The sequence below is a fragment of the Corvus brachyrhynchos genome, unplaced genomic scaffold, assembly GCF_000691975.1.
Source record: "Corvus brachyrhynchos isolate BGI_N302 unplaced genomic scaffold, ASM69197v1 scaffold48, whole genome shotgun sequence".
NCBI classification, from domain to species: domain Eukaryota; kingdom Metazoa; phylum Chordata; class Aves; order Passeriformes; family Corvidae; genus Corvus; species Corvus brachyrhynchos.
The window spans coordinates 462,228-469,089 of record NW_008240027.1 but is presented as its reverse complement, the minus strand read 5'-3'; positions in this window follow the sequence as shown (position 1 = coordinate 469,089).

Genomic DNA, 6,862 nt, shown 5'->3' with positions numbered 1-6,862 from the left:
CCGGCGGTGACATCACCGTCTGGCGCGGGGACGCTCCGGGATGGGGACCGCGGGCCCTGCCCGGGCTTTGTCCGGGCCCGCTCGCACCGCTCCCGTATTTTTAGCAGCATCTGATCCCCACTAAGTAACTCCCCCAGCGCAGGGGATCCTGTTTCCCTCCGTCCTGTGGGGCACCGGCGGGGAAGTGTTTCCCATTGTTCGGTGGGTTGTTTTTTTTTTTTTTTTCTGTCTCTGTGAGAATCTGTTAATTTACATCTTGATGACGAATCAGGGGGAAAGAAGGAAAAGGCCGGGTATTTGCTTTGATGGCTTTGCTGGCAGCGGAGGATAACGCCGATGTGGAGGGGGGATGGCGTTGGTGTGAAAGCCTGCGCTTGGCCACCTCTGGAAGGGATGGACACGGAAAGGAAACCTGAACTTGAGGTTGCACTTGTCTGCTCCCTGTGATCTCCGCCCCCATGTATAGAAATGTGTATTGACCTAAAGAAGCGGTCTACAGCACTGAAAAATGAAAATGAAGACCATCCAGTGGTAGAACTGCACATTCTGTTGAAGTTTTGAAAGTATTTCCCTATCTGGGATAATAGCATACATTTCAGAGGAATCTATAGAAACGGCAGTCGAGACACACATTCTAGGGGGGTGACTTGAGAGCTGTAGGTTTTCTAGGATGGGAGTCATTCCATAATTGCAGACCCTGATGCATAATTAACAAAATTGCAGGAAGTATTTAATCGGACAGGCATGTAATCTACAAATGCTTTAGCAAGTTCAAGAATTCCACCCCGACAGGAGCCCTGTAAGTGTTGAAGAGAAGCCCTACACGTAGCAGCCTTTGCTGGTGCCCTGAAGCTGCACTGATGTTTCTTGGCAGTGTGTGCCTGATTGTTTTGTTTGGGTGCAAAAGCTGAGTGTTACAATAAATTCCGTGATGTGAGGAATTTTTTTTTCTGATTTCTGAACTATGTCTGCTGAAGTCCAGTAAATAGAAAGTTCCTGGTGGCAGATCAAGTTTTTAAAGGTTGTGTTGTTCTAAATTAAGCCTGAATGGTCCATGAGGTTTAGGACTGCATTGTATTTTTGTCAAATCAGCGTAAAAGTTTGAGTGTTTGTTGCATTTGTATCTGTGATTCTAGGAAGACTTGTGGAGGTTTTTTTTCTTGTTCTTCCCTTTGAAAACAAGCTGTTAGCTCTTGTCAGTCACCAATCAAGTACATGCCTTATGCAGGCCTTCTTGTGTGAAAGTTGGTGTAGGTAATGACTCTTTCTCTGTTGTCAGAGTTTTTTAAAATTTTTTCTCGATAAAGAACTTGTCTATAAGTGTGGATGGTTGACTGAGAGCATGACAGACAGTAAAATAAATTAACCCACAGGTGTCTATTTTCGAGTGAGTGTATTCATAGCAAACCTTCCCTCAGCTGGAGAGAGCTGTGCAGCATCAGGTGATGTGCCCACAGGCACTTGGCTGTGTCGAACATCACTGTCTGTCCTGAAAGCTCCTCCACTGATCCTGGCAGTTCCTAAAGTTTCACCTTAGGGTAGCCTTTAGCATCTCATAGTCAAAGTCAAAGCTACTCTTTCCACAGATTTTGAACCACAGTGGTTTGTAACTTAAAAAAAAAAAAAAAAGAAAAGGCCTTACCTACAATATTATGCATCACTTTGTGCACTTTGAGGTTGAGGGGATTTATAATTTTAAGTTGGTTAATGTTTACAAGATGCACAAAACTCTTAAGTATGAGCAATTGCTGATGCTCCAGTATTGCTTTTGTGCTAGCAATAAGTCTCTCATTTTAACTTTCCAGTGGCAGCTAAGAGTCAATATTACAAATGGGGATTTAGGAGTTGTGTCCTTGATCCTGGTAATTACTTCTTTCAATGTCTTAACCAGAGTTAGTGTATAATTTGTAGACATTAGGAATGAAAGCAAGGAAGAGGATAAAACGAGTTTGAAAACTTGTTTGTGGCAACTAGCCTCAAGAAACTGGAAGATGAACAGTTTTACAGCCAACTGCTGAAATTTCAGCTGCAAAATGGACATATTTTAGAAGAGACTAAAATCTGGTATGTTTGTTACTCTTGGGTTTGCAGCAACAATGTGTCAACTTCCTGAATAGCTCTTGCAAGGTATGCAAACTATGGGAAGGCTTGTTGGGTGAAGATACACAGTTGAGGAAGATGACTTCTGTGTTATTTTGACATTTAAAGTACTTTTTCATGTTCTGACAGGATTGTGCCATGGGCATTCACATGGGAATCTTGTTATGCCGTAATTTTTATTTACCTATTGATTTCCAACTGCAAAATGTACCCCCAGTAACAATTGCAGTATAGCATGTCAAATTGCTTGGATCAGTGAGTGCTATTAAACTGGCTGTGTAAAATTCCTGCTTCCAAAAGTGAGGTTGAGAATTGGATTGTCAGTATGGACACATGGAGTAATGGGGAATTGAGAGGCTCTGCAAATACCTGTCTCTTCGTTCCTCTGGCAGTACCTGTTGCCAGCTGCTGCAGAAAGGCCTCAGAGAGTAAGTACCTTTTCAAACAGGTATCTTAGTTAATGAGAAAGTGGCCCATTAAAGCATCAGATATTTTCCAGTGTGTTGAGCTTAACAGCTAACGTGAGAAATAATGAAAACACACCGAAAAAAGAGTGTGTTTTCATGGTGGGGAGGAAGGAAGTGATTTCAAGAGTGGACCAACATTTTCATAGACACTAATTTTGAATGCCTCCATTTTAGAACCCAGAAATTACAACTGCTTTTCTAAGTGTTAAGAACATGCAGCTCCATTTTTAACCAGGGAATCTGTGATTGGGAAGGAGTTAGCTTTGGTTTTGTTTTTTTTCTCAAGTCCTCAAAATTGAGTATGCTTTCAAGTTTGTTTTCCTTTTTGGTGTATGACTTCTTCACCATCTGTTGGCAGTATGCCTTCTGCTGTTTTTCCGTACAAGTTCACTGGGTTTTTTTTCAGTTTCTCTTACTTGTAGTAGTTCTTCTGAAAGACTTTATTCTGCTAAACAGAATGTGTCCCTTTCCTTAATCCTTGTTTTATATTTCTGTTCTTAAATAGTTCCTTAATAGCTGTAGGAAATAATTTGCCATTTTATTCAATTTTGGAATTTTTACACACTAAAGTACGGAATGCTTTACACCTTTTCTCCCTAAGTTTCTAAAAAGTATTACTGTGGACAAAACACACTGCAGTCTTCTAAAAAAGATGTATACCACTTGCTAAATTACTTAGCTAAAAGCATGAGAAATAAGCACAAGATCTTGGTGTTGATACTAAACTACTAAAAGCACGTTTGATATGTTGATGTGGCAGATAGGCTAATAAAATATTTTACCCTCTTGCCTGAAAAACTCCAGAGCCCTGTCTGGTACTTTGTACCACCTTGTGTTGTCTTACGGGCCCAGATAAAATGTTTCAGTGGATCTAGTGGATTTTTTTTTTTCTTTTTCTTTTTTTTTTTATTTGGAGGGATTAATTTAAAACCTTTTGGCCTGGATACTCACTTGATTTGGCTGTAGGCACAAAATGAGATGAGAGATCACAAACATGAGCTTAACCCAATGCTGTGCTCCCATAATCCTCCAAAAGCTGTTGGGGACAGCAGGTTTTGAAAGTGTAATTTAGGATGTCTCATGGCTCCTCTTAAAACTGAGATTGCTGCAAAAGCCTCCTTGGGCCTCCTCTGTTAACTGAGTGTCACCTGTACACAGTGTACGTGTCCTCATCCCTCTGTCTTGTCATGCTTCATTCCAGCTGTCCCCAGTTCAGGGAGGTGGCACGTCAGCCTGTCCTGGCAGTGCCATAGGCTGGTGAGGAGTACAGCACAGTAGGTGCAGCCCTGGAGATGTTGAAAAAGTGCCCAGTTTGAACAGTCAGAGAATCTTCTTGAAATAGTCCACTGCATTTCTGTGTGAACCTTGCCCCATGGGTGGGAGTGTTGGATGTCTTTTGCTCAGCAGAGAAACCAAGCCTTTGTTACACTCTCCTCGTGACTTAAGTAATATGTTACACTGGTGTTCTGATACTGTCTTTTCAAAGGCATGGTAATTAATGTAATTCGAAATTCCTAGCCAGAATAATTCTGATCTAGGAGTTGCACCCATTTATAGAATCAACTGAATATAAATTCCCTTGGGTCCCAATTGAAATGATTTATCATCTGTGATTGCCTGTATAGTACAAGAAAGAAGAGTGCAGTAGTGTAACAGGTTATAATCTACCACGGAGTGGTTGTGCAAAGCTGGAACTCTTCGTCTATGTTGGAACAGCATGAAAGGGGGAAAGATGCAATGGGAAAACATTACATACAGAAAGCTACCCATGAAGGAAAGCAAACCAACTAGTAGGGTTACTTTCATATAAGAGAAAGCAGTATATTTAAAAGTTGCCTATGCATGTCTTACCCTTTTTTCTACTTGTCCTCCACATCTTCGTGATGTGTATGAATTACAGTTGCACTTGTGGATGTGAACTGAAATACCTCTCCAATCCACAATTCCTTACTCTGGTGGAAACTTCAAAGGGATTCAAACCCTTTGTTTTTGTTGCTGGTTGGTGCCTTCTGGCAGCAGTGCCTGAGGTGAAGGTCAGCTGCAGTGAGGAGAGAAAGTGATGGAGGAGCTGAAGTTGAGAGTTTGCTGCATGGGTAAGAAATGATAGAGTAGCCAGTGATGTTTGGCTCTTCTCTTCAATGATGAGATTGCTTGAGTGACCTTATGTAACTTATTCTCAGAAATGAAGAAGTGTTTTAGTAGTTTTCTGGAATAACATTTTTATCTGTGAAAGACCAAGTATTAAGTGATAAAGTCACTCCTGATAAATAGTTATGATACAATTCGACACCTGCATTCAGAAAAGCTGTAAATGCTCCATGTTTTATGCTGCAGTTCTGGTAAATTATTTATATGTGCAATGCAATAAACCTTTTTTAAAATATCAGTGTAGGGCTATACAGTTCATTTTCCATACTGTAATGAAATATATGTATTATAACTGTCATTATAATAGCATTCAAGATTATTTGGTTAGTGAACAATATGCCATGACACTTCTTATTCTTCCACAGCTGAAGAATTTAGCAAGTTGTCTAGAGAATTGTATTTCTGGTTATCAGTTATAGATGAGAAGTTTCTTGAGGGTGTTAAGCCTAAACTTCCTTTCTAGACAACAGTTAGAAAAAACCTGCACCTGTATTTCCTGTCTCAGTGCATACTGGTTTCAGCCTGCCATGCTGGCTGACAGGGGCTGTTTTTCATTTTGCTGGTGAAAAAAGCTGGTGGGGCAGAGGGAGAAGACAGGAAGGAAGACAGACCTTAAAGTAAAGGATACCAGATGGTATCACAGAGTTGGGTAACTTCAGTCTTGAAAGTACCCATTCATAAACAGTTTAAGTGAATATTTTAATTAATATTAGTTGAATATTGTAAGGCTTTGTCCACTTAAAATAGATTTTAAACTACAGTCTGTTAAAAATGTGTTAGGCATGGCTAGAGGAAATGGGAAGTGTGCTGATATTTGAGTTCTCTGTGTTACCACCTTTCTTATAAAATTAGAGCTGGTTTCTAGATTCATTGTTGTTGAGTTGGCTGTTGGTAAGGATCTGTTCCTAACCACTCTGTCCAGAAGATTTTCCAAGGGGGATTCTGAAAAAGAAGAGAATATGTTTATAATAGCATTTAACAGAGTATTGCTTTCTGTTTCACATGGATTTCTGCAAGAAGTGTCTTAAGTTGGATCAAGATGCTCTACTGAGTCCGTCCCTGTCTTCCCATGTCCCTGTTCATCACTTCAACAAAGGAAGGAGGCTCAGCTTAATGAGCACTTCTGCAGACCCTGTTAATGGTTGTAGTCAAACTAGCTGCAGAATGTAAGGCAAAGAAACTAAAAATAACACCTCTTGCTTGTGGCAGACTTGTGTCTTCCAATCATTGTGCTTGTCCTTGTTTCTGCTTCCCCATATGCACAAAGAGAAATGTATTTGTATTTTGGAGAAGTAATAGTCTGTGGAATAGACTCAAGCAAATCAGCCATGACTTTTCTATAAGCTAATGAAACAGTTCCTCAGAGACTAAAGAATTACAAAATGAGCAGGTTTTTAGGGATGTCGTGGTTGAGTAAGAATAAAACCTTTTCAAGGGAAAAAGCTGAAGAGTCACCAATCTCTTGACTCTGAAAGGCAAAGCAAGCTTCGATCTCTGTTTAGACCACAAGAAAAATTGGCTCTGACATTTCAAAGGTCTCAGAAGCAAAGATGTGTCTTGCTCCCTGAAGGTAGGATGTGTTTCTGTAGAAGATGCTGCCTTGTTCTGCCTGTCTCTTGGGGGACAGCCATAGCAGCAGCCTGTGCCAGCAGAGCTAGAGTTGTGTAACTTCTTGTTGGGTAAAACTGCACTTCAACCAAAAAAACTCCCAGCCCCAAGACTAAACAAAACAAAATCTACCAAAAAACCCAACTCTAGCAGCCCTAGGATAAGCTATCATCATCCTTATTTAATGTCTTCTGTTCTGTTTGTAACTTTAGCAAACCACTTAACTGGTCTGTGCTTTAGTTTCTTCACTGTAAAATGAAGAGTAAAGGAGTAATAAAGTTTATCTTTAGTGCAGGCATGCTCAGTAATTTAATTCAAGTTTGTAAAGTGTTCAGTGGTAATTTGATTTTAATAAAATAGTGTTCCTCTATTACAAAAGGAACCTCTGCAGAAATTTATGACAAACCTGATGCTGTAGAGAGGGAGCTTTATCAGAAGATCTGTTTAAGGCAGTAGATAAGTCTCCTAAAATCTGTTTTGGAATCTGATAGTTCAGCGTTTATTTGGCAGCCTGCATTCCAGATGCTTGATTAGTAGGA